The 24,763-nt window shown below is 49.7% G+C and overlaps 1 long non-coding RNA gene across 1 annotated transcript; it reads right to left on the bottom strand.

Moving 5' to 3' along the window:
• Positions 1 to 1,195: 1,195 nt before the first annotated feature.
• Positions 1,196 to 7,909, bottom strand: LOC140406907 (uncharacterized). The gene is made up of 2 exons (XR_011939367.1): positions 7,761 to 7,909; positions 1,196 to 1,359 (listed from the first exon to the last, which is right to left on the bottom strand). It is a non-coding gene; the product is annotated as an uncharacterized lncRNA (long non-coding RNA).
• Positions 7,910 to 24,763: the final 16,854 nt, after the last annotated feature.

The following is a 24,763-nucleotide window of genomic DNA, read 5'->3' as shown; positions in this document are numbered from 1 at the left end:
TCGAGTGCTTCCTCAGTGTTGTAATTGGTTTTCGGGTTCTCCCTCAGTGTTGTAATTGGGTATTGGGTGTTCCCTGAGTGCTGTAATTGGTTTTCCGGTGCTCCCTCAGTGTTGTAATTGGGTATCGGGTGCTCCCTCAGTGTTGTAATTGTTTTCGATGCTCCCTCATTGCTGTAATTGGTTTTCGGGTGCTCCCTCAGTGTTGGAATTGGTTATCGGGTCCTCCCTCACTGTTGCAATTGGGTATCGGGTGCTCCGTCAGTGTTGTAATTGGGTATGGGGTGCTCTGTCAGTGCTGTAATTGGGTATCGGGTGCTCCTTCAGTGTTGTAATTGGGTATCAGGTGCTCCCTCAGGGAGTAAAATTGGGGGGGAATAAAACTGTGGGGGCTGAAAGTGTCGCAGTCCTCAGCAGCGGCAGGGAGGTGAATAGACTCGATAGGTACAGGTGCTTCAGGAGGGACAGAGGTGCAGGAAAGATAGGAGAGGGAGGTGCTTTGATTAAGGGGAGCCTCACGTGAGTAGTCAAGTGATGAAATAACCGAGGAATCATCCAGCGATGTTTTGTGGGTGAACCAAGTATAGGATAGTGACCTCATTGGGATTGTACCCAAATAGTCAACAGGAATTAGAAGATGGAACAGGCTGGGCGATTGGGGAAACTTGCAGGAGGAATAGGGAGGTCACACTCGGGGATTTTAATTTTCCTAATATAGTCTCTGTCAAGGTTGTGGAGGGGGGGGGGGGGTGAGGGAAAGAGTGAGTGTGCAAGAGGGTCGGGGGAGTCTGAGGGGGTGAGGGTAGGAATAGTCTGAGTGGGAAGGGGGAGTCTGAGGGGGAGAGGGTAGGGAGGAGTCTGAGGGGGAGATGGTAGGGGGAGTCTGAGGGGGAGAGGGTATGGAGGAGTCTGAGGGGGGAGGGGGAGTCTGTAGGGGAGAGGGTAGGGGGAGTCTGAGGGAAGGGGGAGTCTGAGGGGGAGAGGGTAGGGGGAGTCTGAGGCGAGGTGCAAAATGGTTAAGGGATACAGAAGGGGTTGGGTGGGAAATGTCTAGTTTACCATGTTGATGGTTATGTTATTATTGCTTTTGTTGTTGTTATAAAAATTTTGCAAGTACTTCAATAAAAATATTTTATTTAAAAGCAACAAAATTGTGCATATTCTGGCCGTGTTTATAAAATGGGGTTTATAACACAGATTGGGGCAGTCCCAGAATGTTGCTGTGCCTTTATTATTTCAATAACGCTTTGCTGTAATCAATTTCCAGCTTTCTCTTTCTCCCCGAGGAGAGTTGATTTTGAAGCTTGGACGACGCAAAGAGAATCTTTCCTCGGCGAGGAATCCTCAGACAGGAGTTCTAACCTGAGAGAAACAGAATAAATGTCAATGTGTCTTTGTCCGTCATGATTGGGGTTTCATTATTCTGAAGGGCACTCAAGCGTTGGGCTGTGTTTTGTTTGTTTGGGAGGGGGGGCAGGAGTATCAGTGTCTCTGGGGGCGAGGGGGGTGGGAGGAAAAGAGGCAGGAGTCTCTGACTCTCTGGGGGGAGTGGGAGAACGGTGACATTTTCACACCGAGGGTTGGGTGAGTTTTCCAGTGAACAACATGGAGTGTGGGAGCAGGAGGCACGCAGCCTCAGGAGGGGATTAAGGTGGAGTGTCGGAGCAGGAGGGAACGCAGCCTCAGGAGGGGATTAAGGAGGTGGAGAGTGGGAGCAGGAGGGAACGCAGCCTCAGGAGGGGATTATGGAGGTGGAGTGGGGGAGCAGGAGGGAACACAGCCTCAGAAGGGGATTAAGGTGGAGAGTGGGAGCAGGAGGGAACGCAGCCTCAGGAGGGGATTATGGAGGTGGAGTGGGGGAGCAGGAGGGAACGCAGCCTCAGGAGGGGATTATGTAGGTGGAGAGTGGGAGCAGGAGGGAACTCAGAAACAGGCGGGGATTATGGAGGTGGAGAGTGCGAGCAGGAGGGAACGCAGACTCAGGAGGGGATTAAGGTGGAGAGTGGGAGCAGGAGGGAACGCAGCCTCAGGAGGGGATTAAGGAGTAGAATGGGAGCAGGAGAGAACGCAGCCTCAGGAGGGGATTAAGGTGGAGTGTGGGAGCAGGAGGGAATGCAACCTGAGGAGGGGATTAAGGTGGAGTGTGGGAGCATGAGGGAACGCAGCCTCAGGAGGGGATTAAAGTGGAGAGTGGGAGCAGTAGGGAACGCAGCCTCAGAAGGGGATTATGGAGGTGGAGAGTGGGAGCAGGAGGGAACGCAGCCTCAGGAGGGGATTATGGAGGTGGAGAGTGGGAGCAGGAGGGAACGCAGCCTCAGGAGGGGATTAAGGTGGAGTGGGGGAGCAGGAGGGAACACAGCCTCAGGAGGGGATTATGGAGGTGGAGAGTGGGAGCAGGAGGGAACGGAGCCTCAGGAGGGGATTAAGGTGGAGTGGGGGAGCAGGAGGGAACGCAGCCTCAGGAGGGGATTATGGAGGTGGAGTGGGGGAGCAGGAGGGAACGCAGCCTCAGGAGGGGATTAAGGAGTAGATTGGGAGCAGGAGGGAACGCAGCCTCAGGATGGGATTAAGGTGGAGTGGGGGAGCAGGAGGGCACGCAGCCTCAGGAGGGGATTATGGAGGTGGAGTGGGGGAGCAGGAGGGAACGCAGCCTCAGGAGGGGATTAAGGAGTAGATTGGGAGCAGGAGCGAACGCAGCCTCAGGAGGGGATTAAGGAGTAGAGTGGGAGCAGGAGGGAACACAGCTTCAGGAGGGGATTAAGGAGTAGAGTGGGAGCAGGAGGGAACGCAGCGTCAGGAGGGGATTAAGGTGAAGAGTGGGAGCAGGAGGGAACGCAGCTTCAGGAGGGGATAAAGGAGTAGAGTGGGAGCAGGAGGGAATGCAGCGTCAGGAGGGGGTTAAAGTGGAGAGTGGGAGCAGGAGGGAACGCAGCCTGAGGAGGGGAGTAAGGAGTAGAGTGGGAGCAGGAGGGGTCTGGTGTGTTTAATAAATAGGGGGAAAATGACATTTGGGGGGAGAGTAAAATTGGGGGTGGGGGCAAATTTGGGGAGGAATAAATTTGGGGGGGAAATTATGCGGGTGGGTGAGTTGTGGGGGGGGAATAAAACTGTGGGGGGGGGGCGAATTGTGGGGGGAATAAAATTGGGTTGGAAAAGAATTGTGGGGGGGCAAATTGGGGGGGAATAAAATTGGGGAGGAATAAATTGGGGGACGAATTGGGGGTTAAAATAGGGTGGGTGGATAAAACGGGCAAATTGTGGGAGGGGAATAAAATTGGGGGGATAAAACGGGGGAATAAAATTGGGGGGGGAATAAAACTGTGGGGGGAATAAAATTGGGTTTGAAAAATTTCGGGGGGGATAAAATTTAGGGGGGGAGAATAAAAATGGTGGTGGAATAAATTGGGGGCGAATTTTGGGGGGGGCAAATTGTGGGGGGAGGGATAAAATTGGGGGGCGAATTGTGGGCGGGGAAAATAAAATTGGGGGGACTAAAATTGGTGGGGGGCAGAACCCAGCGGGGGGGGGCAACCCAGCAGGGGGGGTAATACGGGGGAATAAAATTGGGTGGGGGGGAATTGTGGGGGGGGAATAAAATTGGGTTGGAAAAAAACTGTGGGGGGGCAAATTGTGTGTGGGGGGGAATAGAATTGGGAGGCGAATTGTGGGGGGGGGATTAAAATTGGGGGGGATAAAATAGGGTGGGTGGATAAAACGGGCAAATTGTGGGGGGGGGATAAAATTGGGGGGGATAAAACGGGGGGGGAATAAAACTGCGGGGGGGAATAAAATTGGGTTTGAAAAATTTCGGGGGGGATAAAATTTGGGGGGGAGAATAAAATTGGGGAGGAATAAATTAGGGGGCGAATTGTGGGGGGGGATAAAATTGTGGGGGGGAAATAAAATTGGGGGGCAAATTGTGGGGGGGAATAAAATTGTGGGGGGAAATAAAATTGGGGGGGGGAATACAATTAGTGGGGGGGCAGAATCCAGCGGGGGGGGGCAACCCAGCAGGGGGGGATAAAACAGGGGAATAAAATTGTGGGGAAATTAAAATTGTGGGGGCGGGGGAATAAAATTGGTCTGGAAAAATATTGGGGGGGGCGAATAAAATTGGGGGGCAGATAAAATTGGGCGGGGAATAAAATTGGTGGGGGGCAGAACCCAGCGGGGGGGGGCAATCCAGCAGGGGGGTAAAACGGGGGAATAAAATTGGGGGGGGGAATAAAACTGTGGGGGAGGGGGGAATAAAATTGGGGTGGTGAATTGTGGGGGGGGGAATAAAATTGGGTTGGTATCAATTGTGGGGGGGGAATTGTGGGGGGGGAATAAAATAGGGGGAGGAATAAATTGGGGGGCGAATTGTGTGGGGGGGGATTAAAATTGGGGGGGATAAAATAGGGTGGGTGGATAAAACGGGCAAATTGTGGGGGGGAATAAAATTGGGGGGCTAAAACTGGGTGGGGGAATAAAACTGGGGGGGGGAAATTGGGTTTGAAAAATTTCGAGGGGGATAAAATTGGGGGGGGGAATAAATTTGGGGGAGGAATAAATTAGGGGGCGAATTTTGGGGGGGATAAAATTGGGGGGGCTAATTGTGGGGGGGAATAAAATTGGGGGGGAATAAAATTAGCGGGGGGCAGAATCCAGCGGGGTGGCAACCCAGCAGGGGGGATAAAACGGGGGAATAAAATTGGGAGGGGAATAAAACTGTGGGGGCGGGGGAATAAAATTAAGGGGGGCGAATTGTGGGGGGGGAAAATAAATTTGGGTTGGAAAAAATTTTGGGTGGGCGAACAAAATTGTGGGGCAAATTGTGTGGGGGGGAAAGAAAATTGGGCGGGGTATAAAATAGGTGGGGGGGGGCAGAATCCAGAGGGGGGCAACCCAGCAGGGGGATAAAACGGGGGAATAAATTGGGGGGGGGAATAAAACTGTGGGGGAGGGGGGAATAAAATTAAGGGAGGCGAATTGTGGGGGGGGGGAATAAATTTGGGTTGGAAAAAAATTGCGGGGGGGAAATTGTGGGGGGGGGGAATAAAATTGTGGGAGGAATAAATTGGTGGGCGAATTGTAGGGGGGGATTAAAATTGGGGGGGATAAAATAGGGTCTGTGGATAAAACGGGCAAATCGTGGGGGGGGGAATAAAATTGGGGGGGGATACAACGGGAAGGGAATAAAACTGGGGGGGCAATAAAATTGGGTTTGAAAAATTTCGGGGGGGATAAAATTTGAGGGGGAGAATAAAAATAGGTGAGGAATAAATTGGGGGCCGAATTGTGGGGGGGATAAAATTGGGGGAACATAAAATTGGTGGGCAAATTATGGGGGGTGGGGATAAAATTGGTGGGGGCGCAGAACCCAGCAGGAGGGGCAACCCAGCAGCGGGGGATCAAACGGGGGAATAAAATTGTGGGGGGGAAATGTGGGGTGGGGGGAATAAAGTTGGGTTGGAAAAAAATTGTGGGGGGGCAAATTGTGGGGGGGGGGTAAAATTGTGGGGGGGGGGAATTGTGGGGGGGGGGTTAAAATTGGGGGGCATAAAATAGGGTGGGTGGATAAAACGGGCAAATTGTGCGGGGGGAATAAAATTGGGGGAGTAAAACGGGTGGAATAAAACGGGGGGGGGGATAAAATTGGGATTGAAAAATTTCGGGGGGGATAAAAATTGGGTGGGGGAGAATAAAATTGGGGGAGGAATAAATCAGGGGGCGAATTGAGGCGGGTAGATAAAATTGGGGGAACATAAAATTGGGGGGCAAATTGTGTGTGGGGGGGAATAAAATTGGTGGGGGCGCAGAACCCAGCGGGAGGGGCAACCCAGCAGGGGGGATAAAACGGGGGAATAAAATTGTGGGGGGGAAATGTGGGGTGTAGGGAATAAAGTTGGGTTGGAAAAAAATTGTGGGGGGGCAAATTGTGGGGGGGGAATAAAATTGGGGGGGGAATAAAATTGGTGGAATAAAATTGGTGGGGGTGGCAGAACCCAGCAGGGGGGAATAAAACGGGGGAATTAAATTGGGGGGGAATAAAACTGTGGGGGGGAATAAAATTGTGGGGCAAATTGTGGGGGGGAATAAAATTGGGGGGGTAATAAAATTGGTGGGGGGGGGCAGAACCCAGCGGGGGGGAGTGCAACCCAGCAGGGGGGATAAAGCGGGGGAATAAAATTGGGGGGGAATAAAACTGGGGGGGATTAAAATTGGGGGTGCGAATTGTGGGGGGGGGGAATAAAATTGGGTTGGACAAAAATTGAGTGTGGGGGGGCAAATTGTGGGGATGGATATAAAATTGGGGGAGGAATAAATTGGGGGGGATAAAATAGGGTATGTGGATAAAACGGACAAATTGTGAGGGGGAATAAAATTGGGGGGGGAATAAAATTGGGTTTGAAATTTTTTTTGGGGGGATAACATTTTGGGCGGGAGAATAAAATTGGGGGAGGAATAAATTGGGGGGCGAATTGTGGGGGTGGGGATAAAATTGGGGGGCAAATTGTGGTGGTGTGGGCAGAACCCAGCGGCGGGGGGGGCAACCCAGCAGGGGGGTAAAATTGGGGAGGGTAATAAAACTGTGGGGGGGGGGAGAATAAAATTCGGTTGGAAAAATATTGGGGGGGGGGGAATAAAATTGGGGGAGGAATAAATTGGGGGGCGAATTGTGGGTGGTGAATAAAATTGTGGGGGGGGGCAACCCAGCAGGGGGGCGAACCCAGCAGGGGGGGCGAACCCAGCAGGGGGTGGGGCAGAATGAAACAGAAAGTATGGAGGCAAGACAAAGAGAAAACACAGAGGAAGAGAGGACAGAATGAGACAGAGAGAAAGAGGGAGCAAGACAGAGAGAAAGAAAGGACAGAGAGAAAGAAAGGACAGAGAGAGAGACAGAGACAGAGAGAGAGAGAAAGAAGGACAGAGAGAGAGAAAGAAGGACAGAGAGACAGAGAAAAACAGACAGAGAGAGAAAGGCAGAAAGAGAGAAAGAAAGACAGAGAGAAAGAAGGACAGAGAGAGAGAAAGAAGGACAGAGAGAGACAGACAGAGAAAGACAGAAAGAGAGAGAGAGAGAAAGAGAGAGAGAGAAATAGAGAGAGAGAAAGAGAGAGAGAGAAAAGACGGAGAGAGAAAGGACAGAGAGGGAAAGGATAGAGAGAAAAGACAGAGAGAGAAAAGACAGAGAGAGAAAGACAGAGAGAGAAAGACAGAGAGAGAAAGACAGAGAGAGAAAGACAGAGAGAGAAAGACAGAGAGAGAAAGGCACAGAGAGAAAGGCACAGAGAGAAAGGCACAGAGAGAAAAGACAGAGAAAGAGAGAAAAGACAGAATGAGAAAATACAGAGAGAAAGGACACAGAGAACGAGAGAAAAGACACAGAGAATGAGAAAAGACAGAGAGAAAGACAGAGAAAGAAAGGACAGAGAGACAGAGAGAGAAAGAAGGACAGAGAGAAAGACAGAGTGAGCAAGAAGGACAGAGAGAGAGAGGCAGAGAGAGAAAGAAGGACAGAGAGAGAGAGAGACAGAGAAAGACAGAAAGAGAGAGAGAGAGAAAGATAGAGATGGAGACAGTGAGAAAGTCAACGTGGAGAAAAGCTAGATCGTACATGGTAATGGAATTAAAGCCAGATTGAACTAGGAAAAAGACAGGGACAGAGAGAGTTTGGGTGGAATGCAGTAAGAGAGAGAGAGAGAGTGGATTGGAAAGAGACAGTCAATAGCAGAATGAGGCAGGAATCAAAGAGACAGATATTGGAGTTTCATACTCACCGTTCCACATGATCTCCATGGCTTGATTCACCCTCAGCTCAGCCTCGGTGGTGGGGAGAGAGATCCCAGGTCAGGAGTGTACTGTGGGGTGTAAAATATCAGAGCTGGACTCCATGCTCACACACACACATTCACACACAGAGCTAAGACACCTATACTTACCAAGTCCTCGTGGTAAAGCGAGAGAAAATGGATCCCTACTCTTTAACTACCCCCAATGAGTCACAAAACGAATCCCCACCTCCCCACTAATGGCACCCAATCAGCTCACAGTTATCCTCACCTGGACACCCCTCCTCCAGGTATGGGCCAGACCAAGCGAAACCTCAGAGATTTGGGGGGGGGGGGGGTTGGTGTGTTGTCGCCCCTGCTCGATGGATTCTCCCAGGGCTGTGTCTCTCTCTCTCTTGCCCCTCACCTCATCCACAATGCAGATCCCAATGAACACCATCTACAACTGGTCATTACAGCTTCATCATCTTCGACTACAGAAGGTAGAGCCAATCGTGATTTGCTGCTTTATGTTAAGTTTCCACATACAGCCATTTCTTCCAAACACCCTTGCTGCTTTTACAGTGGCAGCTCACGTTAATAATTTGACCGCTTTGTTTAATGTGTCTGTGTGTGTGTGTCCCTGTGCCTGTGTGTGTGTTTGTTTCCCTGTGCCTGCGTGTGTGTGTGTCCCTGTGCCTGTGTGTGTGTGTCCCTGTGCCTGTGTGTGTCTCTTTGTGTCCGTGCTGAACATTCACATTTAGGCAGTCGCTACAGTTTAGAGCTGGAAAACGATACACATTTCAGAATCTTAGCACTCGCTGCAACGGGGAGAGATCTGATGCTGCAAATGTGCCTTAAACAAGTAGCCTGAGAGATGCAGGAGGCTCAGCTCTCTGTAAACTGTACCTCACACACACTCAGCTCCTGTGTCACAGGCAATCAATGCCCAGCTCTCTGTAAACTGTACCCCACACACTCACTCAGCTACACAACAACTCCTGTGTCACAGGCAATCCGGGCTCAGCTCTCTGTAAACTGGACCACACACACACTCAGCTCCTGTATCACAGGCAATCAAGGCCCAGCTCTCCGTAAACTGGACCCCACACACACTCAGCTCCTGTGTCACAGGCAATCCAGGCCCAACTCTCTGTAAACTGGACCCCACACACACACTCAGCTCCTGTGTCACAGGCAATCCAGGCCCAGCACTCTATAAACTGGACCCCACCACACAGACTCAGCTACACAACAGGTCCTGTGTCACAGGCAATCCAGGCTCAGCTCTCTGTAAACTGGACCTCACACACACTCAGCTCCTGTGTCACAGGCAATCCAGGAGCAGCTCTCTGTAAACTGGACCCCACACACAAACTCAGCTAGACAACAGGTCCTGTGTAACAGGCAATCCAGGCTCCGCTCTCTGTAAACTGTATCCCACACACACTCAGCTGAACAACAGGTCCTGTGTCACAGGCAATCCAGGCCCAGCTCTCTGTAAACTGGACCCCCCACACACACTCAGCTAGACAAGAGGTACTGTGTCACAGGCAATCCAGGCTCAGCTCTCTGTAAACTGGACCACACACACACTCAGCTAGACAACAGGTCCTGTGTCACAGGCAATCCAGGCTCAGCTCTCTGTAAACTGTATCCCACACACTCAGCTGGACAACAGGTCCTGTGTCACAGGCAAACCAGGCCCAGCTCTCTATAAACTATACCCCCCACACACTCAGCTCCTGTGTCACAGACAATCCAGGCTCAGCTCTCTGTAAACTATACCCCACACACACACTCACCAACACAACAGGTCCTGTGTCACTCGCAATCCAGGCCCAGCTCTCTGTAAGCTGGACCCCACACACACTCAGCTACACAAAAGGTCCTGTGTCACAGGCATTCCAGGCCCAGCTCTCTGTAAACTGTACCTCACACTCACTCAGCTCCTGTGTCACAGGCAATCCAGGCCCAGCTCTCTGAAAACTGGACCCCACACACACTCAGCTACACAACAGGTTCTGTGTCACAGGCAATCCAGGCTCAGCTCTCTGTAAACTGAACCCCACACACACTCAGCTCCTGTGTCACAGGCAATCCAGGCTCAGCTCTCTGTAATCTGGACCCCACACACACACTCAGCTACACAACAGGTCCTGTGTCGCACGCAATCCAGGCCCAGCTCTCTGTAAACTGGACACCACACACACTCAGCTACACAACAGGTCCTGTGCCACAGGCAATCCAGGCCCAGCTCTCTGTAAACTGTACCTCACACACACTCAGCTCCTGTGTCACAGGCAACCCAGGCCCAGCTCTCTGTAAATTGGACCCCACACACTCACTCAGCTACACAACAGGTCCTGTGTCACACCCAATCCAGGCCCAGCTCTCTGTAAACTGGATCCCACACACTCAGCTACACAACAGGTCCATTGTCACAGGCAATCCAGGCTCAGCTCTCTGTAAACTGTACCTCACACACACTCAGCTCCTGTGTCACAGGCAATCCAGGCCCAGCTCTCTGTAAATTGGACCCCACACGCTCACTCAGCTACACAACAGGTCCTGTGTCACAGGCAATCCAGGCACAGCTCTCTGTAAACTGGACCCCACACACACTCAGGTAGACAACAGGTCCTGTGTCACAGGCAATCCAGGCTCAGCTGTCTGTAAACTGTACCTCACACACACTCAGCTCCTGTGTCACAGGCATACCAAGCTCAGCTCTCTGTAAACTGTACCTCACACACACGCAGCTCCTGTGTCACAGGCAATCCAGGCCCAGCTCTCTGTAATCTGTAACTCACACACACTCAGCTCCTGTGTCACAGGCAATCCAGGCCCAGCTCTCTTTAAACTGGACCTCACACACTCATCTACACAACAGGTCCTGTGTCACAGGCAATCCAGGATCAGCTCTCTGTAAACTGGACCTCACACACACTCAGCTCCTGTGCCACAGGCAATCCAGGCCCAGCTCTCTGTAAACTGGACCCCACACACTCAGCTACACAACAGATCCTGTGTCACAGGCAATCCAGGCTCAGCTCTCTGTAAACTGTACACCACACACATACTCAGCTGCACAACAGGTCCTGTGTCACAGGCAGTCCGGGCTCACTCTCTATACACTGTATCCCACACACACTCAGCTCCTGTGTCACAGGCAATCCAGGCTCAGCTCTCTGTAAACTGGACCCCACACACGCACTCAGCTCCTGTGTCACAGGCAATCCAGGCTCAGCTCTCTGTAAACTGTACCCCCCACACACACACTCAGCTAGACAACTCCTGTGTCACAGGCAATCCAGGCTCAACTCTCTAAAAACTGTATCCCACACACACTCAGCTGGACAACAGGTCCTGTGTCACTCGCAATCCAGGCGACTCATTTGAAAAATAAAAATCGCTTCTTGTCACAAGTAGGCTTCAAATGATGTTACTGTGAAAAGCCGTAGTCGCCCCATTCCGGCACCTTTCGGGGAGGCTGGTACGGGAATTGAACCGTGCTGCTGGCCTTCCTTGGTCTGCATTCGAAGCCAGCGATTTAACCCTGAAATCTGTGAGGCTTGATTCCATGACGATCACATTGCCCTGAAAGTTGACTCCATGTGAATACAGTGTGTGTGGCACTGCAAGGGACTCCAATACACTGACCCATTGGTTAGGTGAACAATCTTCATTTACTACCCAACATTCTCCCATGTGTGTTGTGTAACACACATCAGACGGACAGCTCTCCATCCACAGCAATATGCAGGCACTTCCCTGCCTCCCACACTGTGTGCTGACAGCTCGGATGTGTGTGGACCCCTGTCATTGTAGCAAAGTCACTCTGCTGGACACTCCCTTTGGGAGAGTCATCCTCACTCATTTCCACTTAAACATGCTGCTGCGAACATAACTCAGTAGAAACAGAGTCTTCAGCCCCCTGCTCAGGAGCTGGGCTGGTCACACACCCTCAATATACTCAACAGACACACAGCAGGAGACAGGACTCTAACCTGCTTTTTATTGTAAGGAGTCTTACAACACCTCTTCCTTCACCTGAGGAAGGAGCAGTGCTCCGAAAGCTAGTGAAACTAACCTGTTGGAGTTTAACGTGGTGTTAGACTTCTCACTGAGCCGAGGCCAGTCCAAAACCAGCATCTCCACATCATGGCTGCTTTTTGTTATTAATTTCTCACAGGTTGGAGGCCCCTCTGTTTGCGACAGGGACAGCATTTTATAATCCATCCCTATTTGCTGCTGGCTATGGTTAGAATATCACACACACTCACAGATCTTCATCGACACACAGTCACACAAACATATTCACACACACACAGCCACGCACAAGCACTCACATACACATACATATGCTCACGTGCACTGACATGCTGGCCAGACACACACATTTTCACACACACCTGCAGTAATATCGTCACATACACAGATGGACACACGCTCTCACACACTCACTTACACAAGCTCTCACACACAGCCTCACACACTCACATACACACACGCTCACGTACCTTACCGACAGTTGCTGATCACTAATACGTTGAAGCTGACTTTAACTTGAATCAATTTCTTCCAAAAGTTCTGATTGCTTTTCCAAATGGAGCTAACATTTCCAAGCCGAAGTATTTGTTGTGTGTGGGGGCGAGTGTGTCTGGGTTACATGTTTCGTCTGTCCACAGACATTACCGGCAGAAACCTTTACACATTTCAGAATCATGAACTACACGGTGGCAAGAGATTCAGAAGATCAAATGCTGCATTTTTCATCCTCTGACAAGCAGTTCTGCAGAGGCACAGAGAGAGAGAGAGAGAGAGAGAGAGACCCTCTGGTGGGGAACGTCTGAATCACACACACATCCTTTATCAATCTCTACCTAGTGGGGAATGTCTGAATCACACACACATTTACCAAACTCCACATAGTGGGGAATGTCTGAATCACACACCTTCACCAATCTCCACCTAATGGGGAATGTCTGAATCACACACACACCTTTACCAATCTGCACCTACTGGGGAATGTCTGAATCACACACACCTTTACCAAACTCCCCCTATTGGGGAATGTCTAAATCACACACACACCTTCACCAATCTCCACCGAATGGGGAATGTCTGAATCACACACACATTGACCAATCTCCACCTAGTGGGGAATGTCTGAATCACACACACCTTCACCAAACTCCACCTAGTGGGGAATGTCTAAATCACACATACAACTTTACCAAACTCCACCTAGTGGGGAATGTCTAAATCACACACACCTTCACCAATCTCCAACTAGTGGGGAATGTCTGAATCACACACACACCATTTCCAATCTCCACCTAGTGCGGAATGTCTGAATCACACACACCTTTACCAATCTCCACCTACTGGGGAATGTCTGAATCACACACACCTTTACCAAACTCCCCCTATTGGGGAATGTCTAACTCACACACACACACCTTCTCCAATCTCCACCTAGTGGGGAATGTCTGAATCACACACAACTTTACCAAACTACCTGTCTGAATCACACACACCTTTACCTAACTCCACCTATTGGGGAATGTCTGAATCACACATACACCTTTTCCAAACTCAACCTACTGGGGAATGTCTGAATCACACACACCTTTACCAAACTCCCCCTATTGGGGAATGTCTAAATCACACACACAAACCTTCGCCAATCTCCAGCTAGTGGGGAATGTCTGAATCACACACACCTTTACCAAACTCCACCTAATGGGGAATGTCTAAATCACACACACCTTCCCCAATCTCCACCTAGTAGGGAATGTCTGAATCACACACACACCATTACCAAACTCCACCTAGTGGGGAATGTCTGAATCACACACACACCTTTACCAATCTCCACCTAGTGGGGAATGTCTGAACCACACATACACCTTTAACAATCTCCAACTCGTGGGGAATGTCTGAATCACACACACCTTTACCAATCTCCACCTACTGGGGAATGTCTGAATCCCACAAACACACCTTTACCAATCTCCACCTAGTGGGGAATGTCTGAATCACGCACACCTTTACCAAACACCACCTACTGGGGAATGTCTGAATCACACACACCTTTACCAAACTCCCCCTATTGGGGAATGTCTAAATCACACACACACACACCTGCACCAATCTCCACCTAGTGGGGAATGTCTGAATCACACACACCCTTACGAAACTCCACCTAGTGGGAAATGTCTAAATCACACACACACCTTCACCAATCTCCACCTAGTGGGGAAAGTCTAAATCACACACACCTTCACCAATCTCCACCTAGTGGGGAATGTCTGAATAACACACTCCATTACCAAACTCCACCTAGCGGGGAATGTCTAAATCACACACACGCCTTTACCAACCTCCACCTAGTGCGAATGTCTGAATCACACATACACCTTTACCAATCTCAACCTAGTGGGGAATGTCTGAATCACACACACCGTTACCAATCTCCACCTACTGGGGAATGTCTGAATCACACACACACCTTTACCAATCTCCACCTAGTGGGGAATGTCTGAATCACACACACACCTTTACCAATCTCCACCTAGTGAGGAATGTCTGAATCGCACACACTCCTTTACCAATCTCCACCTAGTGGGGAATGTCTGAATCACACACACACCTTTACCAATCTCCACCTAGTGGGGAATGTCTGAATCACACACACCTTTACCAATCTCCACATAGTGGGGAATGTCTGAATCACACACACACCTTTACCAATCTCCATCTAGTGGGGAATATCTGAATCACACGCACCTTTACCAAACTCCACCTCGTGGGGAATGTCTGAATCAAACACACACCGTCACCAATCTCCACCTAGTGAGGAATGTCTGAATCACACGCACACCTTTATCAATCTCCACCTACTGGGGAATGTCTGAATCACACACACCTTTACCAATCTCCACCTAGTGGGGAATGTCTGAATCACACACACACCTTTACCAATCTCCACCTAGTGGGGAATATCTGAATCACACGCACCTTTACCAAACTCCACCTCGTGGGGAATGTCTGAATCAAACACACACCGTCACCAATCTCCACCTAGTGAGGAATGTCTGAATCACACACACACCTTTATCAATCTCCACCTACTGGGGAATGTCTGAATCGCACACACCTTTACCAATCTCCACCTAGTGGGGAATGTCTGAATCGCACACACCTTTACCTATCTCCACCTACTGGTGAATGCCTGAATCACACACACCTTTACCAAACTCCACCTAGTGGGGGATGCCTGAATTACACACACCTTCACCAATCTCCACCAAGTGGGGAATGTCTGAATCACACACCCACCTTTACCAATCTCCACCTAGTGGGGAATGTCTGAATCACACACAGCTTTACCAATCTCCACATAGTGGGGAATGTCTGAATCACACACACCTTCACCAATCTCCACCTAGTGGGGAATGTCTGAATAACACACTCCATTACCAAACTCCACCTAGCGGGGAATGTCTAAATCACACACACGCCTTTACCAACCTCCACCTAGTGCGAATGTCTGAATCACACATACACCTTTACCAATCTCAACCTAGTGGGGAATGTCTGAATCACACACACCGTTACCAATCTCCACCTACTGGGGAATGTCTGAATCACACACACACCTTTACCAATCTTCACCTAGTGGGGAATGTCTGAATCAAACACACGTTTACCAAACTCCCCCTATTGGGGAATGTCCGAATCACACACACACACACCTTTACCAAACTCCACCTACTGGGGAATGTCTGAATGACACACACACCTTTACCAATCTCCACCTAGTGGGGAATGTCTGAATCACACACACACCTTTACCAATCTCCACCTAGTGAGGAATGTCTGAATCGCACACACTCCTTTACCAATCTCCACCTAGTGGGGAATGTCTGAATCGCACACCCACCTTTACCAATATCCACCTAGTGGGGAATGTCTGAATCACACACACCTTTACCAATCTCCACATAGTGGGGAATGTCTGAATCAAACACACACCGTCACCAATCTCCACCTAGTGAGGAATGTCTGAATCACACGCACACCTTTATCAATCTCCACCTACTGGGGAATGTCTGAATCACACACACCTTTACCAATCTCCACCTAGTGGGGAATGTCTGAATCACACACACACCTTTACTAATCTCCACCTAGTGGGGAATATCTGAATCACACGCACCTTTACCAAACTCCACCTCGTGGGGAATGTCTGAATCAAACACACACCGTCACCAATCTCCACCTCGTGGGGAATGTCTGAATCAAACACACACCGTCACCAATCTCCACCTAGTGAGGAATGTCTGAATCACACACACACCTTTATCAATCTCCACCTACTGGGGAATGTCTGAATCGCACACACCTTTACCAATCTCCACCTAGTGGGGAATGTCTGAATCGCACACACCTTTACCTATCTCCACCTACTGGTGAATGCCTGAATCACACACACCTTTACCAAACTCCACCTAGTGGGGGATGCCTGAATTACACACACCTTCACCAATCTCCACCAAGTGGGGAATGTCTGAATCACACACCCATCTTTACCAATCTCCACCTAGTGGGGAATGTCTGAATCACACACAGCTTTACCAATCTCCACATAGTGGGGAATGTCTGAATCACACACACACCTTTACCAATCTCCATCTAGTGGGGAATATCTGAATCACACCCACCTTTACCAAACTCCACCTCGTGGGGAATGTCTGAATCAAACACACACCGTCACCAATCTGCACCTAGTGAGGAATGTCTGAATCACACACACACCTTTATCAATCTCCACCTTCTGGGGAATGTATGAATCACACACACCTTTACCAATCTCCACCTAGTGGGGAATGTCTGAATCACACACACACCTTTACCAATCTCCACCTAGTGGGGAATATCTGAATCACACACACCTTTACCTATCTCCACCACTGGTGAATGCCTGATTCACACACACCTTTACCAAACTCCACCTAGTGGGGAATGCCTGAATTACACACACCTTCACCAATCTCCACCAAGTGGGGAATGTCTGAATCACACACACACCTTTACCAAACTCCACCTAGTGGGGAATGTCTGAATCACACACACGTTTACCAATCTCCACCTACTGGGGAATGTCTGAATCACACACACACACCTTTACCAATCTCCACCTAGTGGGGAAAGTCTGAATCACACACACACCTTTACCAATCTCCACCTAGTGGGCAATGCCTGAATCACACACAACTTCAACAATCTCCAACTAGTGGGGAATGTCTGAATCACACACAACTTTACCAAACTCCACCTAGTGGGGAATCTCTAAATCACACTCACACACCTTCACCAATCTCCACCGAGTTGGGAATGTCTGAATCACACACACCTTTCACATTCTCCACCTAGTGGGGAATGTCTGAATCACACACACCTTTACCTATCTCCACCTACTGTGGAATGTCTGAATCACACACACCTTTACAAACTCCAACTAGTGGGGAATGCCTGAATCACATACACCTTCACCAATCTCCACCTAGTGGGGAATGTCTGAATCACACACACACCTTTACCAAACTCCAACTAGTGGGGAATGTCTGAATCACACACACACCTTTACCAATCTCCAACTAGTGGGCAATGCCTGAATCACACACAACTTCAACAATCTCCAACTAGTGGGGAATGTCTGAATCACACACACCTTTACCAAACTCCACCTAGTGGGGAATGTCTAAATCACACTCACACACCTTCACCAATCTCCACCTAGTTGGGAATGTCTGAATCACACACACCGTTCACATTCTCCACCTAGTGGGGAATGTCTGAATCACACACACCTTTACCTATCTCCACCTACTGGGGAATGTCTGAATCACACACACCTTTACAAACTCCAACTAGTGGGGAATGCCTGAATCACATACACCTTCACCAATCTCCACCTAGTGGGGAATGTCTGAATCACACACACACCTTTACCAAACTCCAACTAGTGGGGAATGTCTGAATCACACACACACCTTTACCAATCTCCACCTACTGGGGAATGTCTGAATCACACACACACCTTTACCAATCTCCACCTAGTGGGGAAAGTCTGAATCACACACACACCTTTACCAATCTCCACCGAGTGGGGAATGTCTGAATCACACACACACCTTTACCAATCTCCACCTAGTGGGGAATATCTGAATCACACGCACCTTTACCAAACTCCACCTCGTGGGGAATGTCTGAATCAAACACACACCGTCACCTATCTCCACCTAGTGAGGAATGTCTGAATCACACACACACCTTTTTCAATCTCCACCTACTGGGGAATGTCTGAATCGCACACACCTTTACCAATCTCCACCTAGTGGGGAATGTCTGAATCGCACACACCTTTACCTATCTCCACCACTGGTGAATGCCTGATTCACACACACCTTTACCAAACTCCACCTAGTGGGGAATGCCTGAATTACACACACCTTCACCAATCTCCACCAAGTGGGGAATGTCTGAATCACACACACACCTTTACCAAACTCCACCTAGTGGGGAATGTCTGAATCACACACACGTTTACCAATCTCCACCTACTGCGGAATGTCTGAATCCCACACACACAGCTTTACCAATCTCCACCTAGTGGGGAAAGTCTGAATCACACACACACCTTTACCAATCTCCACCTAGTGGGCATTGCCTGAATCACACACAACTTCAACAATCTCCAACTAGTGGGGAATGTCTGAATCACACACAACTTTACCAAACTCCACCTAGTGGGAAATCTCTAAATCACACTCACACACCTTCACCAATCTCCGCCGAGTTGGGAATGTCTGAATCACACACACCTTTCACATTCTCCACCTAGTGGGGAATGTCTGAATCACACACACCTTTACCTATCTCCACCTACTGGGGAATGTCTGAATCACACACACCTTTACAAACTCCAACTAGTGGGGAATGCCTGAATCACATACACCTTCACCAATCTCCACCTAGTGGGGAATGTCTGAATCACACACACACCTTTACCAAACTCCAACTAGTGGGGAATGTCTGAATCACACACACACCTTTACCAATCTCCAACTAGTGGGCAATGCCTGAATCACACACAACTTCAACAATCTCCAACTAGTGGGGAATGTCTGAATCACACACACCTTTACCAAACTCCACCTAGTGGGGAATGTCTAAATCACACTCTCACACCTTCACCAATCTCCACCTAGTTGGGAATGTCTGAATCACACACACCGTTCACATTCTCCACCTAGTGGGGAATGTCTGAATCACACAAACCTTTACCTATCTCCACCTACTGGGGAATGTCTGAATCACACACACCTTTACAAACTCCAACTAGTGGGGAATGCCTGAATCACATACACCTTCACCAATCTCCACCTAGTGGGGAATGTCTGAATCACACACACACCTTTACCAAACTCCAACTAGTGGGGAATGTCTGAATCACACACACACCTTTACCAATCTCCACCTACTGGGGAATGTCTGAATCACACACACACCTTTACCAACCTCCACCTAGTGGGGAAAGTCTGAATCACACACACACCTTTGCCAATCTCCACCGAGTGGGGAATGTCTGAATCACACACACACCTTTACCAAACTCCACCTCGTGGGGAATGTCTGAATCACACACACACCTTTACCAATCTCCACCTACTGGGGAATGTCTGAATCACACACACACCTTTACCAATCTCCACCTAGTGGGGAAAGTCTGAATCACACACACACCTTTGCCAATCTCCACCGAGTGGGGAATGTCTGAATCACACACACCTTCACTAATCTCCACCTAGTGGGGAATGTCTGAATCACACACAAACCTTACCAAACTCCACCTGCTGGGGAATGTCTGAATCACACACACCTTCACCAATCTCCACCTAGTGTGGAATGTCTGAATCACACACACACCTTTACAGGGTTCAGTGTGGATTGGGTCTTTAAGATACGAGATTTAGCAACTTACATGTAAATATGCATCTACCAGGCACACGCACACTGGAAAACTCAATGACACAAAGAGACACGATTCATAAATCATAGATGCACCACGCACGTGCAAACATTCGAAATGACGCACTTACCTTCACACTCATTCACTGTCATTCACTCATGGCCAAAGACGGACATGTGACACAGTCACTCAGGCACACAAAAGCACAAGCACGCATACATTCACACACGCACACACGCGCGCACCCTCACACATTCTCATGCACAGTCACATTCACCCACACGTAACGACATGACACACACGCTTTCAGAATCTCAAATTCACTCACACATTTACACACGCACTCACAAATCCAGAATCTCACACTCATACATGCAGGATGTAAAAACAATCCACACTCCTACATACACACTCACACCAATCTCGCACGTGCACTATCACACGCATAAATTCTCCCACGCCCACACTCACAATTGCAGACTCAGACACGATCCACTCACTCACATTCACACACTCAGACTATCAAACGCACCACATACTCACTCACACAGGCATCCATTGACACACAGACTCACGCGCATGATAGGAGGGATGTGAATGAACTGAAAATGGTGTGGAGGAAATTGACCATGATGAAAGCAAATTACTGCGGATTCTGGGACCGGAGGCATAAATAGAAAATTTAGGGACACTCTCAGCAGATCTGACAGCCTCTGTTGAGAGAGAAGGGTGTTGATGTTCTGAGTCTGGATGTCTCTTTGTCAAAGCTGTGGGGAACTGGGGATAGGGTCAGATTTATACTCGTATTAGTGGAGGGGCGGGGGGGGGGTTGAGTGTTTGTGAGAGAATGTGTGCGTGCATGAGTGTGTGTGTGAGTGTGTATGTGAGTCAGTGTGAGTGCGTGTGAGAGAGAGTTTTTGTGTGAGTCAGTGTGAGAGAGAGTTTGTGTGAGTGTATGTGTGTATGTGTGAGAGAGAGTGGGTGTGAGAGGACATGTGTGTGAGCGTGTGTGTCTGTGAGTGAGTGTGAGTGCTTGAGCGAGTGTGTATGAGAGAGAATGTGTGAGCGAGAAGGTGATTGATATTTTGTGAGTGTGTGAGTGTGTCCGTGTGTGTTCGAGAGTGTGCGTACGCATGTGAGAGTGTGTTCGCGAGTGTATCTGAGTATGTGTGAGAGAGATTGTGTGTGAGAGCGCTTGTGTGTGAGAGTGTGTGTATGAGAGTGTGTGAGAGTGAGTGTGTACACGCTTGTGTGTGAGAGAGAGTGTGGGTGAGTGTGGGTGAGCGTGTGTGTGAGAGAGTGTGTGAGAGAGAGTGTGCACGCGTGTGCGTGTGTGAGTCTGAGTATGTGACAGAGCGAGTGTGTGAGAGAAAGAGTTTGTGTGAGAGAGTGTTAGTGAGAGAGAGAGACATAGAAAGTTTGTGTGAGCGTGTGTGTGAGTATTTGCGTGTGTGAGGGAGAGTGTGTGTGTGTGAGTAAGTGTGTTCGTGGGAGAGAGTGTGTGTGATAGAGAGCGCCTGCGTGAGAGAGGGTATTTGTAAGACAGTGTGTGTGTGTGTTACTGTGCGTGAGAGAGTGTGTGAGGGAGTGTGAGTCATTGTGTATAAGATTGTCTGTGTGTCAGTGATTGTGTGAGTGTGTGTGAGATAGTGTGTCTGAGAAAACGTGTGTGTGAGAGTGTGCGTGAGCGAGTCCGTGTGAGAGAGAGAATGTGCGTGAGAGAGCATGTGTATGAGAGAGTGAGTGTGAGAGAGAGAGTGTGAGAGATGGAGTTTGTGTGAGTGAGTGTGTGAGTGTGTGTGAGTCTGCGTGTGTGAGACAGCGAGTGTGTGAGTTTGTGTGTGAGAGATAGTGGGTGTGAGTCAGTGTGTTTGTGGGAGAAACTGTGTGATAGAGTGTATGTGTGAGAGAGAGTATGTGTGAGAGAGAGTGAGTGTGTGAGTATGTGTGTTAGTTTGTGTGAGGGTGTGTGCGAGAACGTGTGTGAGGGAGTGTGAAGGAGTGTGTGCGAGATTGTATGTGTGTGAGTGAGTCTGTGATTGTGTGTGTAGAGTGTGAGAGAGAGTCTGTGTGAGGGAGTGCGTGAGAGAGAGAATGTGTGTGAGAGAGCGTGTTGCTGTGTGTGTGAATCTCTCTCTGTCTCTCTCGGGAGTCGGGATCTCTTGCAGCAGTTATTCAAGGCCATGAGTATTGTGTGCAGTTTTGGTCTCCTAGTTTCAAGAAGGGCATTCTTGCCATTGAGGATGTTCAGCAAAGGTTCATCAGACTAATTCGCCGGATGGGCGGACTGACATGTAAAGACTGGGTCGACTGGGCTTGTACTTTCTGCAATTTCGAAGAATGAGAGGGGATGTCATGAACATCTTAAATCCTGATGGGACTGGAGAGGCTAGATGGTGGGAGAATGTTCTCAATGTTGGGGACGTGTAGAACGAGGGGGCACAGCCTAAGAATAAGGGGTACGCCATTCAGGACTGAGATGAGGAAGCATTTGTTCTCTCAAAGAATTGTCAACTTGTGGAGCACGACAGAAAGCTATTGGGATCTGTTCGGTGGATATATTCAAGAGGGAGCTGGAAGTGGCCCTTGCCGCTAAACGGATCAGCGGGTATGCAGAGAAAGCGGGAGTGGGATACTGAAATTTGCATGATCAGCTATGATCATATTGAATGTTGGTAAAGGCTGGAAGGGCCGAATAGCCTCCTTCTGCACCAATTGTCTATGTTTATGTTCATATTTATGTTTAACACTTCTTAAATATTATGAGGGTTCCTGCCTCCACCGCCCTTTAAGGCACAAAGTTCCAAACTCCCACCATCCTCTGGGTAAAAATGCTCTTCCTCATATCTCCTCTGAAACGCCTGCCCCTTAAACTATCGTCCCCTGTTCATTGACCCCTCACGAAGGGGAAAGATTTCTTCCTGTCTACTCCATCTGTGCTCCTCATAATTTTATACATCTCAATCATGTCCCCCCTGAGTCTCCTCTGCTCCAACGAAAACAACCCCAGTCTATCCAATCTCTCTTTTCACCAACACTCTCCAGCCCAGGCAACATCCTGGTAAACCTCCTCTGCACCCATCCAGCGCTACCGATCCGTCCTATAATATGGAACTGCACACAATACTTCTAGCTGTGGTCTAACCAAAGTTTTATACATTTCCAGTATAATCTCCCCGCTCTCAAACTCTCCGCCTCGGTTAATAAATGCAAGTACCATATGTCTTCTTAACACTGTATCCACTTGCTCTGCTACCTTATGGAACCGGTGTACATGCACATCACGGTCCTGATGATCCTCGATACTTCCCCGGCTCCTGCCGTTCATCATGTATGCTCCTTGCCTTGTGCATCCAGACATGGAGTGTGAGGAGCCAGAATACTTTCCTGAAAGGTGCGAGATTTCACGGAGGTTTGGGGCCTTGGCCCAGCAGCGTGGCTAGCGGCAGATTGGCGATTGTCGCTCGGGGGTGTCGGGGGGAGCGGGCGTCGGCGGGGGGGGGGGGAAGCGGGCGTTGGGGGGGGGGGGGGCGGGCGTTGGGGGGCGCGGGCGTCGGGGGGCGCGAGCATCGGGGGAACCTTAGCTCCATGGAATCCACAGAATTCCTAAAGCGCAGAACGAAGTAATTCGGCCCATCGAGCCTCCATTGATCCTCTGAAAGAGTGCTCTACCCAGATCCTCCTCCCACCTTCCCCGCTTTATCTCCGTAACCACACCGAACCTGCACGTCTGTGGACTGTGGTGGGAACCCTCGCAGAATCAGGGGAGAACTTGCAAACTCCACAAAGGGCCTCGGTCAACCCAGGGCAGAATGGAACTGGGATCCATGGAGCTCGGAGGCGGCACGGTGCGAACCAAGGAGCCCCCGCAACCCTGTCCAGCGATGGGAGCTTCCACAACCCCCCTGAGGCCAGAGAACAACTTTCCACCGTAAACCCCCTGCACGATCCTTCAATCTGCTGTGTTCCGATCCCCTCGTGCTGACGTCCATTTATTTAACCCGAGGAGAGGCTGTCCTTGCTGCGGAGAGAATGCAGCCAAGGTTTACCAGGCTGATTCCCGGGGTGGCCGGGCTAACCCGAGGAGAGGCTGTCCTTGCTGCGGAGAGAATGCAGCCAAGGTTTACCAGGCTGATTCCCGGGGTGGCCGGGCTAACCCGAGGAGAGGCTGTCCTTGCTGCGGAGAGAATGCAGCCAAGGTTTACCAGGCTGATTCCCGGAGTGGCCGGGCTAACCCGAGGAGAGGCTGTCCTTGCTGCGGAGAGAATGCAGCCAAGGTTTACCAGGCTGATTCCCGGGGTGGCCGGGCTAACCCGAGGAGAGGCTGTCCTTGCTGCGGAGAGAATGCAGCCAAGGTTTACCTGGCTGATTCCCGGGGTGGCCGGGCTAACCCGAGGAGAGGCTGTCCTTGCTGCGGAGAGAATTCAGCCAAGGTTTACCAGGCTGATTCCCGGGGTGGCCGGGCTGTCATATGAGAGGAAACTGTCGGTGAGGATTATATTCATTGGAGTTTCGAAGAGCGGGGCGGGGAGGGTGCCTCGTTAAATCTTATAAACTCAAAGAGGATTAGACAGGGTACATTCAGAAAGAATGGTCCCGATGGAGAGGGAGTCGAGAACTAGGGGTCATAGTTTGAGAATAAAAGGTAAATAATTTCAGACTGAGTTGATAGAACTATATAGAGAGACAGACAGGCAGAGAGAGAGTGAAACAGAGAGAAAGTGATACACCGAGAGAGAGACAGACAGAGAACAACAAACAAAGAACAAAGAAATGTACAGCACAGGAACAGGCCGTTCGGCCCTCCAAGCCCGTGCCGACCATGCTGCCCGACTAAACTACAATCTTCTACACTTCCTGGGTCCGAATCCCTCTATTCCCATCCTATTCATGTATTTGTCAAGATGCCACTTAAATGTCACTATCGTCCCTGCTTCCACCACCTCCTCCGGTAGCGAGTTCCAGGCAC

Source organism: Scyliorhinus torazame, unplaced genomic scaffold (assembly GCF_047496885.1).
Source record: "Scyliorhinus torazame isolate Kashiwa2021f unplaced genomic scaffold, sScyTor2.1 scaffold_1014, whole genome shotgun sequence".
NCBI classification, from domain to species: domain Eukaryota; kingdom Metazoa; phylum Chordata; class Chondrichthyes; order Carcharhiniformes; family Scyliorhinidae; genus Scyliorhinus; species Scyliorhinus torazame.
Note: the sequence above shows the minus strand (reverse complement) of the source record. Positions and strands in the feature narration are given on the sequence as shown.